The sequence below is a fragment of the Phoenix dactylifera genome, chromosome 6, assembly GCF_009389715.1.
Source record: "Phoenix dactylifera cultivar Barhee BC4 chromosome 6, palm_55x_up_171113_PBpolish2nd_filt_p, whole genome shotgun sequence".
NCBI lineage: Eukaryota > Viridiplantae > Streptophyta > Magnoliopsida > Arecales > Arecaceae > Phoenix > Phoenix dactylifera.
In genome coordinates, this window is record NC_052397.1 from 2,842,992 (window position 1) to 2,856,561 (window position 13,570).

The 13,570-nt window shown below is 37.1% G+C and overlaps 1 pseudogene across 1 annotated transcript; it reads right to left on the reverse strand.

Annotated features, from left to right (window-relative positions):
• Positions 1–821: 821 nt before the first annotated feature.
• Positions 822–8,861, reverse strand: LOC103713108 (annotated as a pseudogene). Its single transcript, XR_005512107.1, has 7 exons — positions 8,628–8,861; positions 7,765–7,805; positions 7,087–7,670; positions 5,467–5,604; positions 5,116–5,272; positions 4,425–4,909; positions 822–1,466 (listed from the first exon to the last, which is right to left on the reverse strand). The product of XR_005512107.1 is annotated as a transmembrane 9 superfamily member 3-like (transcript).
• Between the last annotated feature and the right edge of the window lie 4,709 nt (positions 8,862–13,570).

The following is a 13,570-nucleotide window of genomic DNA, read 5'->3' on the forward strand; positions in this document are numbered from 1 at the left end:
TTAACTGCTAATCTATAGCTTGACTAGTACACAAACTTCCATCATCGGACCAGGGTTACCAACTTACCATCATGCTGCTTGGTATTTAGGTGTTCCCATCTTAATTATGTGCAATTAAGAAAAGTATTAGTTGGGCGATCAAAGGTGCACTGGGATTTTTTAAGAATAAAGGAATGGCTGTTTTAAGGGATTCACGTGCTCGCATTATAAATCAAATTCCAAATACAATGGAAGACAGTAGACCACTAAAGTCCACCACTGCCGCAAGATCCGCCGCCACAATATTCTAAGGTGGATACTTAGTCAATATTAGCATTATAAAAGAAATATGCCATTACCCTATATACGGGCTCTAGAATTGGAATCCCTTGTTGAAGACCAAGGAGATGATGAAACCTGCTAATTTGTTAATCCTATGGATCTCTACGTTTATATATAAAATGAAAGCGAAAAATATCAAATTACCAGACAGACTGTTTTTTTTTAATGGGGGAAAGGATAGATTTAGCATTTTATGTTCATGAATGAAATACTTCAATTTAGAGGGCATAAACAGTGAAAAACAACCTCTAGGCACAAACAAATGCGGATTTCCCCGCCCTGGAGTCAACACTTCATCTTTAAGACCCACGAAATTCTTCAAACTTACCACAGATGTCAATCAGATCTTAGAGCAGTGAGAAACAAACTTTTACTGGCATAATGCATCCTTCGGAGATCAGAGAGTATTCAATTCCATTTGATCTCATTTTCATCATTTTGGCAATCCTGTTTTTACTTAAAGCAGAAAAAAATATATCCTTATTTAACTCAGACTGGTGTCTAAATTGACAGACCCATCTATAAGATTCTCATCGAATAGCTTTGAAATGTAACTAGTAGCTAGTATATCAAACAGAACAAACCATGCAAATATAAGTTCATCACTATGTATAGAAAACCACGACTTCTATGGGGAAATGTGCAGGTACTTGTATGGATACAAACTTTCTAGCAAGATACTAGAGAGATAAGGAAGCAGGACAAAGAACTGACCAAAGGGCTATCCCACCAAAAAAAAATGATTCATAGCCTCAAGTACCTATCCCTAGAAATAATGATCCTACTTAAACTGTTGCTGCTGCTGCTGCTTCCAATCTGCATGTAAATTCAGCCTTTCACACATCAAATATGCCTTTCTTTCTCCATAAGCAAAGCTTACACGACCAAAAAGAGGCATATGTATCTGATCTCAATCTGGAATTGGCTACTCGCACTTGATGGACCGGTATATGTGACGGACAAACAGCAAGGCAGCACGGAAGCCCACCATCCCAAGCATTAAGAAGAAACCATAGCAGATGCACGCCATATACCCAAAGAAGAAAGAAGTTTGCAGGAAACCTGACATATCTGAGCGAGCATGGTAGTAGTACAAGCAGTATCCGTAAATAAATAACCCAGTTGATCCTCCACAAAGGAATGACCTGCATCAGAACATGCAGAAACACATCATCATTATCGACGGAGCATCATGTACAAAAGTAAGTATAGCAGGTATATTTCTTCATATTTAAAAAGAGATGTTTTTGTACCCCAAAACAAACAAAAAAAAGGTGTTTTAGGATAAGTCATTCAGAAAAAGAACAGCCCTATGGTAAAAGCCGGTATTTAATTCCAAAATAAATTATTAGTGTCTACTTAGTGCCACCTGCTTTAGCTTGACACCCTTCTGAATCATGTTTTTGACCAAAATTTTATGATATAAAGTAGATCGTGGATATGGAACAAGCTCAGTCCATCTGTAAATAACATGCAGCACTGAATCTAAAATCCTATGTTCACACATACATGAGGGGGACAAATGGATAAAATTAAAAACAATGAAATTAGCAAAGTATTTAAGACTTTTTCTGCCAGGATGTAACTGTTGGTCTAATCACTAGGTTACGTGCTTTCTTTGGACAAACAAGCAAGCACTTAAAAAACATGAGCCTCAAGTTATACGTCTTGACAAAAGAGGACACTGATATAAAAGACCAGTTGCTAACCCAGACAACTGTCTGTGGGCTGCATCTTAAGAAATGCAATCAAATGCTTCTGGTGAAAGACCACTTGCAGATGTTTGCAGAGATGTTATGATTCAAATATTAATCATAAAAATGTATTATATGCATATGAAACACCAAAATTAAAATGAAAAAATATAGCATGCTAACGCAAAAACCCATATCAAATAGAACTTTACTAATTAAGAATTACAATCACTTCAGATGGCTGAAGCAAAAAGAATTACAATCACTTCAGATGCAACATTAAGAACTGAACTGGGTACTAAGCATAAACTGGCAAAGCTAATGAATATCATCAAGCAACAACAAAATTTTCAGAGTGAAAAATCTAATGTCTGTAAAGCTTAGGAAGTCCAATAATGGGTTAAGCAAGCAAAATATCAATATAATTTACATATTTTTAGTAAGAAATGTACGCCCTTTTGTGTACGAAGTTTTAGCAGGCAAAACAAAATAAATGAGAAAGGTCTAATTGTATATAGTCAGATGCAACCCAATAAAAAAAAATTGAAGGAATTACAACCATAAATGATATGACATCAAATAGACAAGTCAATAAATGCTGTATGCCTGCAATAACGAAGATATAGGATAAGAGTGATAAAGGATAAAAGCCGACAATTAGGACCCGTTGCTAATATCAAACTGTTCCATTAACAACAGAATGAGAGGAATAACTGACATGAAGCCAAGCATCTGAAGCCATTGGAATACATGAATGCCTCGTTTCTTGCCTTGCTTTCAACATGAGTATCCACAATTCCACATTTATCTCCAGCAAGTCAATATTGAATTATCTATAGAAGTAAATAAATCTTTTTTTTTAGGGTTATATATGAACAAAAGTAAGACCAAGTGGTGGCATTTCTAAACTTAACAGAGAAAGTAAACCCTTTTAAAAGTTGGGCAGTACAATACACATGCATAGGCATACAGCCCATGAGTTATAGTTTGGGGCATTTGAATTTGCATATTCCAACTGATATGACAAACAATAGTTAAACTGGCGATACCAATTCTAATACCCTATCTTAAGTTAGCACTCAGAAGCAACGTTCACCGTCTCGATACCGGACCCCGTACCGGCGTCACGCTGACAAAGTGTCGATACGGTACGGAATTTTTTTGGCGAGTATAGATACACCACCCATACCAGATACCGGTACCGAGATGGTACGGTACAGTATGCTCCGTACCGGCCAGTTCAGGCAGGTACGACATACCATCCTCAGAAGTCGGAACTTACATCTATTGCTGTGCATGAAATAAAATTTCAATGTTCCATGGCCAGCAGTGAAAACTATGTGCAACAAACAAGAATGTAAAGCCTGCATATGGTTTGAACACTTTCTTGGGTGGTGGTTCCATAACCTGATGAGCCCAAATGAACACTAATATTGCACCTTACTGTTTGAATATAGGATGAAGCAGAATAACAAATTCATAATAGACTAAATAATGCTGTAAATGTTGAGCTTTTATTCCTCAAAAAAGAATGAAAACGAAAGAGAATTTAAAACACCATGAAAGCATCATAGAGCAAAACATACACGAGTGTGATGCTTACATTCATGAAAAAGAAAGAATAAGAGTGAAAGTTAGACATAAGGATGAGAATAAAATCTATAAATTAGCCAAAATAAGGGAGAGGAAATCTTGAGATATTGACCAACTTACATGGGTTAGAGTGAAGAAAATAGATTTTTGTGAAAGATGGGTAAAAATAAAGAAAGGTGTAAATGTTATTTTCAGAAATTGTTTACTACTGAGGACCCTACTTGTGAAACTCGTAAAGAAGAGGCAGAAATAATTGAGAAATTTGACAGGAACCAGCAGCATATGGGATCCATAAAGCTGGCACCAAAAGCTCAATGATTATGGTTATGGTTATATGCTTTAACAATCACTGCACTATCAAACAAGTAGTAAATGAGGATTTCTATTAAGACAAATTAGTATACTAAATGTCGTCAGAAAAGTAGCATAAAGGTAGCATAGCAGTTGTGGATATGCATTCAACAGCAAACTGAGGGATAGAAATCATACACTAGCCTACAGTAAATTACATATACCACAAAACTTTCCAAAAGGCAGCTAAAATATATTAGAATTAAAAACAAAGTCAAGTTCCAAATTAATTTTTGACTGTGTAAAAAATAAACATAACTGCAGTTTTACATAACTAATTAGAATGCAAGGAAGATCAGCAGAAATAAAAAAACACATCATCTGCAGCAGGCATCAGAGGATCCTCAATTGCAAAACCCTTGCTAATCCCCTCCAAAACTCACAGAGAAAAAAGCCCGGGGGAAAGCAAAGAGGCAGGTTATAGGTGATTTTGTTAATAAAGCAGGGATGAAACATTAGGCTTACCTCCACCACCATTCATGATCTTCAGCAGCCAACTGAAAGTAGGTCAATGCTATGGTAATGAAAGCAGTGACAATGAGGAGAATGAGGAAAACTATAAAGAGAATGCTATATATGGTGTAAATCCTGTGGCCCCACACACTGGCAAATATGTAGTAAAGTTCGATGTAGATGGCACTGAAAGGCAGAAACCCAGCCATTGCCATCTGTGGGATAGTTCCTCGATACCATGGCAAGGGTGGAATCTCTCTAGGATACTTGGTGGTACGACAAGGAGCTTGGAACTCTGTCCTGCTGTTTTTACCAGCAATTCCACCCAAAACAAGCAAAGGAGCAGTTACCAGTGTCCATATGAGAGCAATAACAACAATAGTGCCGAATGGTAATGCTGCAGTAGCACTATAAACAATGGCAACAGTATTCAGGAAGCAAAACATCAGGAAGAGAGGCCCACAGAACAGGCATCCTGTCAAAAGCAAATTCCTCACCTGCCAAACGAAAAATAAAAAAAATTTAAAAAACATGGAGTAGCTTAAATATCATAAATGCACCTATTTATACAGGTTTTGTGTTTGTGAATGGATCTGCATGCATGTAACAATGTCATATTTTTATACATAAGCACATGTATGAAATTCTGCAAATGTACATGAAGAAAAAGATTTATATTAGGGAAAAAGAGATATAGGCACACCCAGTTTGTCCCTTCAAGCTGACAATAGAAAGAGGTAGCAGTGTAACCAGCAACGCCTGAAGTAAGTGCGTAGATGACCACCAGAGCAGTAAAAAGAGCTCCACGATTGTAGGGGTAGAATACCCCAACCAGTGCAAGAATAAAAATAAAAACCGTGCTGCAATGAAGATCAAGAAAGTAGGTGTAAGATGAATAAAAGTACGCATTTTATGACCTTAGTAAGGTTTCAACATCTTAAAATGCTGGTTAACCCACAACACTTAATATTAGTACTCAAAAATATAGAAGCCAAAAAAGCAAAAGGTTTATAATCACAATTATGCTTATCGAGCAATCAAAATTTGAACTTACAGAGCAAATAACTGAGTGCCAGCACCAAGACAAGCAGCAAAAAGTGAATTGTTCTTTGGAAACCTAAAGACATCCCCATGGATATATTTCCACCCAGTCTCTTCTTGGTCATCAGCTGACTCCTCGTCATGAGCATACCTTCAAAACAGAATACAAAGAAAGCATAACTTGTCAGTCCAGGAAGTGTAAACATAGTCTTTGTGTACATCAAACATAATAACAGAGCAAAGTCAATCTACCAATACAGAAAAGCCCCTATACTAAATGTTATACCACGTGCTGTACCATTTCCTGCATGCTCAAGTGTTCTAACATACTAACTTAGAAGTAGCTCTTGAGAATCCAAACCCAAGTGCCTTACCCATACCCATATTTAAGTGTCATGGAACAGACCAGGTAAATTCCGTTAGCAGCATGCCGTAAGTGTCAGAATAAAATTGTTCAAATATTGTTCTCTGCTTTGACAAATCAACTGAAAATCTGTATCTCAAAGTCAAGAATGAGAAATATGAGAGTTTCAGTATACCAATTTGTCTGCTGACGTATGCAAGTATCTGCCCTATCCACTGCTTAAAATAAGGTCACTGGCCTACGTTCCTGCCAATCCCTCACCACCCATATTCACATGTGCCATATCTAATCCAGGATATTACAATATACAGACCACCAGATCCAGATAAATCCATGAATTAGTACATGCAAATAGAAATCGGCATATCTAAATCTCTGTATCTATAGTAGTTGAACTACACAGCTGACAAAAGCGGCTGCGGAAGTTTTGGGTGCGATTTGTAGGCAAATTATGGGTCACACTTCTAGTTTCAAAAAAAAATTCAAGTAGATGAGAATGAAGCTGACACAAGTTGTTTCACTCCATAATGATCATAATGATCAATAATAGAGATATGTGGGAAATATCAGAATTAGACGATCGGCATAGAAAGAATATTTGACTGTCCATAAAACATCGGAGGGTTGAAATTTATAGCTTTATGAATGTCACGCCGACACCATGCTTAAAAAGTTGTTTTATCTTGGGAATTTGATGAACCAGAAGGTTCATGATCCTCATCATCTGCTACTCGGTGTCTATTAATCGAACATGCCCATACATTCAAGCTCGAACATACATTTAATAATTTACTATTTCCATTGCACACTATCCTAATAGTGAGGCTTGAAAAGGTAGCAGTTATTGCACTCTAAAGAGTAGTATATGCAGTGGTAAGTCTGCCACTAATTAATTGGAAAAATAGCAATTTACTATACATAGTTACACACTTTACATTGTAAAATATGATTTGGACTTGCCAATTGTCTATACACATTTTATTCAATAACCTTAACACGTGATTGCTACAATTTTCCTATAGGCAATTAAATCTGGTGCATAATAAAATATAGTTTAGCATATCCTATTTTCTCTTTTGACTTAGATGTTTACATATCACTTCATGACCATATTTATCAAGCAAAATTGGTGTCCTTCCCAGCAATATGAGACTTAATCATCAGTAAAAATTATGAAACATGTTTTTGACCAAATTCACTGCATTAACCCCCTCTGCAAAGGCAGATAAAAATGCAACCGAATGAGCAAGGATTTAAAAGACTTCTTACTTGACGAAATCATTCTTCAAAACTCGCATGAGAATTGTGGCAAGAAAGCCGGTCAAGAGAAGAACTGTGACGCATGAATTTATTATTGAGAACCAATGTATCTCCAAGTGGTGTGGCTGCGAAGAGGACTGCGAGTACTTATCCATTCTCTTGCTAAAGGGTGTGGTTGTCTCTTTTCCACTTCACAGAATATAGAAACTCTACATCAATGTCCCTGTCCTCCGTAACATCCACCAGTGCATTGGGATCCGTATGGACATTAATCTCGATCACACGGTCATTGTTGTAGAGAATGTCAAAGTGGATATGCTTGTAAAGGAAGTACTTGTACTCACTTGGGTCCTTTCCTTCCTTGTCAACCTTCCCAATGAATCCCCAAATAGGGAGGTCATCATAATACATCTGAAAATAGTAATCCTTCATGACTGCATTCCTGAACTTGGCTGCATCTTCCTTTGTGAGATGTTTCTTGCAGACCACTTGGGAATCTTGATCCACACGAAAATCAAGTTTGTATGGGGCAACAACAAGGCGGTCCCCATTCAAAACTTCACCAAGGTCTTCTTTTTTCTCAGTTAGATGCTCTGTTCTCAATGTTTATGTACGAATCAAGAGAAAGATATATACATAAAAGAACATGATCGAAAAGGTGTCGGAGACCTTGAACCAGAAACTAACCTGGGGTGCAGAAGGGGAGATCAAAGTACCGATAGGTCTCGCTGGAAAACATAAACAAATGTTATCAGGGCATTGTAAGCAAAAATACTGAAAAATGAACAACATATGATCCAACGATTGAGCTTTATTAATAAAAGAAACGCAAATTTCCAGAACTTTTAAATCCTGAATCAGCTCAAAAAAATAAAATCTTCAATTTATGACAAAAGACCATTCCATCATTTTTAAATCTATTAAAATTTTGAGTAGTTTGTTAGTTTGTTTAATTCTTGCAAGATTCTGGTCTTCTCCATTTCTATCAATTATGGAATTCGATTTGATAACATAGTATCACAATTAGCGTTCCTTCATCAAATTTCTCACTTCAAATTAAAATGGAAACAAGAAAAAATGAAATACAGCAATGTAGTAGCGACGAAATTAGTTTTATCAAAACCATCCAAGACATCAGATCAGGCCAAGAAGAATATAAACCTACAATTAGGGCCCAAGACATCCACTTAAAGCCCGGTCATGACCACAGCACCAAGAAATCAAAAATGAAACCCCCAAAAGCTTCACATTTTTTTCGCAGATCTGGTACAAAGAACGCTTGATTTGAAATAATATAATCACTACACCGCAAACTTCACAAGCATTTCTAGATCTCTGATCTCCAATAAAGAAAAAGAACACTTCGACTTAAAAACGAAAAAGATTTCAAGAAATACCACTCTCTCTACTCCATAGAATCCAAAACAGCACCAAATCTTGGAGAACGGCGGCATCTAAACCCTCGAAATCGCTCAAATCGGAAGGAAAAAGGAATAGATCTGAGGCCTTGATGGCCGAAGATGACTGAAGAAAAGAGACCAGCGGCTCACCTAGGGTTGTGGAAGGGGCCAACCTTGTTGGCGTAGAGAGGGACCGGATCGTCAGGCTTGTAGCGGTGGTCGGAGGCGTCCGATACGACTCCGGCGATCCCGAAACACAGCAGCAGCGCCGCCACCGCCGCCGGAGCCATGGCCTTCTTTCCCATCTCTCCCTCTCTCCGCTCCTTTGACGTGCAGATGTACCGCTTCTCCGCACTATAATAACGCGAGCCCATCGGTAGGAAGACCGACTCCACACGTGTGCATTTTATATTACCCAGTACTTCATGATTTATTGTGCGTGTGGTCATCTAAACGGAATCACCAAGGTAATTTTAATTACCGGTCATTCATCTTTATCTCGAAATAATCTATTCCTAATGATTTAAGTTTATCATAGTATGTTGTATTAATTAAAAATTTCTATATATCCATAAGTAACTTATTTAGTATTCCATAAAAATCTAACATCATTCATCATATAGTACTGAAATTACTCCTAATATATTTCATAAAATATATTTATTAATCCTATAAATTATTAATCATATAAAATATATTAATTATTATTATAGAATTAATACTTTTATTGGCACTTATAATATATTATGTTTTAATCCTAATGATTATTTGATTACGAAAATAAGATAAATAGAAGTAATATATTATATATTTTCATTATATAAATATAAAATACGATAATATCTTTCTACTATAATTTAAAATTATCATTGAATAATAATATGACTAATAATATATTATAATATAATATATATAAATATAACATATATAATATCAATATAATATAATATCATATATAATATTAATATATATATTAATAGTATATTGGTATACCAATTTTTTGGTTGGACTGAGAGATATTTTTGTCCTTAGCTTTCAGCCCAAAATCGCTGTCTTGGGGTGATTTTGAATTTTCGACCTGAGAGATGGACATCCCATCACTAGGTTAGGCGATGATTTGAGAGATAGAAGTGAATTAAGATTACTCTAATATAACCAAATGCGGCGATCTCATCATCTCCACCCATATCACCTTGGATTTTGGAATGATCACCCTATACCAAAAGCCTCTTATATGTGCTCTCGGGTTTGATAAATAAACTACTTTTAAAAAAGAAATTAATATATTCAATACTTAATATAAGAGCATATTTATCAAACTATATAATGATTGTAAAAATATTAAATTAGATGGGAGAGCAACATTCCATTCTTCTAATCCTGTGCATAACACGTGGTAGCAAATGGAGAAAGCATGATGCATGCAAAGATCACATACAGTTGTCGTAGCTTGCCAAAAAAAAAAAACAGCATTTGTAGCAATATTTTTCTTGGAAATTTGTTTTGTACTTATAGTCATTAATATTTGGAGCTTATTGTTCTTAACTTGTATAGAGATGGCCACGAATTTTGTGTCTTTGTTTGAGTTGTTAAATACTTACAACTTGAATTTTGTATCTTTATGTAAGTTGTTAAATACTTACAACTTGCACCCACGCAATCTGCTACTTGGTTTAAATGGCTGATCTGTGGTTTCTCATATTTCTATGCATCTTTCTTCTACTTGATTTTCTCATCCTGCCATTTTACGAGACTACATTGACCAAATCAACATGGCACAACAATACAAAGCCATGCTTTAGTGTTTCTTTGCCAAACCATCAATCCAACACCCTTTGCAGCCCTTAAAAGCTATGGTTGATCGTGCATGTCCAAGTCCTCCCAGGTTCCACTAAGATTTATGGCCATGCCACCCAACATCATTTGTCCATGGCTTGGTCGCCTATCACTGGGCATTATCGTGGTATTGGCATCCAAATCTACGCATCAACAAAATATTATAAATATTATTGACCATTGCATCATCATGGTACTGGCATCCAAATCGACACATCAATAAAATATTATAAATATTATGACCATCAAATCCTTATGTCACACTATCTTTTCCTCTGCATGACCATTTTTGTTCTTTGGCCCAGCTCCAAGACAAATGTGCTTCTTGGTTGATCGACTCCTATGATTCTCGCGAGACATCATACTAAAATACTCATGAGACTTGCCTATTAGAGTAGGCCAAAACTTTGGCCAATTAGTTCCTTCTCGCTTTTATGCTCTACTGCATAAATCAAGCAGGTCCATGGCCCCGGCAACTCTCCAAAGGTAAAAAGTTATTGGAAATCCCCACCTTCAACTAATCTTTGAGCATGGCGCAGCCTTGCCCCATAGTCACGCCATGGCGGGCTTGTACCAAAGGGCCTAGGGGACTGTTTGCACCCCTCCTCGATCCATGGGAATCCTTGAGCACCCATGTATGTCCTCGTGACTGTTGCCATATCCAAAATTAATCCCCTCGAGACCTCCAAGGCTCCAACTCCATGCCATGACCCTGCTGCACTATGACTAACCATTGCCTCCTCGACCAACTAGGCATTCAGCTCTCTGTACACTGATGCATGAGATTAAATTTCAGAGGGAGAAGCATGTTATATTCTGTACCTAAGTGTATGTGTTTTCCTCTTTAGAACTTTATTCTCCTGATTGATGTACTGGGTCCGGTCCACTTGACCGGCCTAGTCATTTTTGGCCCAAATAAAAAAGAAAAAAAAATTCAACACGTGTCGTGTGCCTGGAGGGAAGAGACTCCCAATCGGATTCTGGTCCCGCCAAGCCTTTTTAGAGGCCCTCTTCCACTCTTCTCTCACCCTCACCATAATCGGTCTCGATCGAAGCTCATTGTTGGCATTTTTCTTGATTCTTCTTTTTGAGTGTTATATGCCTTCTCACCATTGCCCGCGGCCAATCCTTGCCGGAAATCAGGTAGGAACCTGGCCTCCCTTGAGCTACTCTTTTTTACCTTCTTTCACGGTCATCAGGAGCTCTGATTAGGCTAGTGATCGCCGAATTTTTGGTGGAAAAGGGTGATACCTTATTTCGCTTGTTTCGGTAAGTTGACCCCTGCTTCTTTTTGTTTCTGGCAGGTTCCACCACCGATACTTGTCGCCGAGGCCTCCCTCTATTTCTCCACGATGGCTTATGGCCTTGGCCGGAGTTCCGGCCATGGGGACACCTTAGTTTCATGATTTAAGAGGTCAGATCCCCTATTTTTGATCAGTTGCAGCATCGCCGCAGCCTGTTGCCGCCGACAGCCTATTGGCCAGGCGTGGGTCTTATGACTCCAAGCATCACCTGCAACCACCATTTTTCTTCCTCTTCCTTGGTTAGAGAGAGAAACTTGCTTTCTCTCTCTTTCCTCTCTCTTCCCCATTCTTTTTCTCTTATTTTTTTCTCTACTGAACTTTCTCTCTTTACTCTCCCTCTAGAGATGTTGGATCTAGCATGGTACCTCTCTTCGTAATTCTAGAACAACCTTAGTGAAGGGTCCTGATCTATATTCGGTGGGTGGCATGTCAGCCCACTTTGGCCCTTCCCGAACATTGTTAGAACTGGTCACCCTGAATCTCTATCGAAACTTCTGTATCTTAGTGCAATCATGATCGAATAAATTTCACTTTGATCGGACCAGCCGGGGGGTCGGGCGCTTTCATTAGGTCGGTCCTACAAAGGTGTTAGAATTAAGATTTCTATTTTCGAAATAATCATGATAAAGTTTGATATAAATATAATTTTTAAATAGGGGCTAATATATGAGCACGTGATTCGTCCTGGAGGTTATGTTGCAAGATGATGCGTGACATATTGCAAGTAGATACGCGGTCCCAAAGGACTTTGTTGTAAGATGATGTGCAGCTTACTGCAAGAAAATGCACGGTGTTATGGCTCTGCCATAAAAAATATGTGGTCATAGCTCAAGATTAACAAGATGAATTGAATAATTGAAAAAATTAGAATTCATGAATAGAAATTTAAATTTTGTCTGAAAGATTTAATTCGCAAGATAGAATTGTATATTTGTTTATTTTTTATAAATTATTAACTAATTTATTTAGCTAAAGTAATTATTGTTTACTGAATTGCCTAGCTCATTATATAAATTTTTATTTCATAGATTGAAAGAACTAATCTTATCAGGGTTCAATATGTAAGAGCGACTAGCAGAACTTTGGCACATATTATCTTAAATTAGAGTTTATTTAAATTGATGTATTATCTTAAAATAATATTAAAATTATGAGATATTTAAAGTTTGAGTTAGTTAATAAAATAAAATTTTTATATTATTACTTAATTTGTTTTGAGTATGTTTATGATATCATATTGAGATCCATTGCATGCTTGTAAAAATTATATTTTATAAACATATGGTGGTTGCACCACCCGATTCGCAAGCTCGAGCCGCGGCGTGACATTCACCTTGTTCTCTACCCCTGAGATTCTAGTGTATTTATGAGCATTGAAACATTCAGGCAGACCGATTAGACCCCGGTATCCATTTAGATTATCATGTGCTTGTACTACTATAATTAGACCACATCAACACTTGTGCATGGAGGAGATGGACTGTACTTTTCCATGCACTTAAACCAAGAAACTTATGGTGTTGCTATATAATCTTACTGGGTCCTGACCGTAGTTGCAGATCGTCCTGATCAGTTTTGTTCATTTCATGTGCTCTGTTTGATTCCACTTTTTGAGCTGAAGCAATCGCTTAAAACTTGCGATGTTTTATTCTCTTTGATCAGGCTCTGTGGTCGAAGCCGGATGACCAGTTTTGTACGGAAATGCTAACATTGGCCCGGGAGGATGAATGCCGAGGCACCGACCAGAGAAGATGAATACTTTATGGTATATGTTACTACAGCCTAAGTGGATTCTCTGCTGTCGCTGTATGTATAATTGTATATGTAACAAATAAAGAAAAAAAAACATTCTGTACAATAGGCAGCAATGATCCTGTCATTATTCGTAGCTCTAATTAATCTGTAAAATTATCATTTTTTTTTGTTCATATTTAAGTGAATTCACAATTTTCA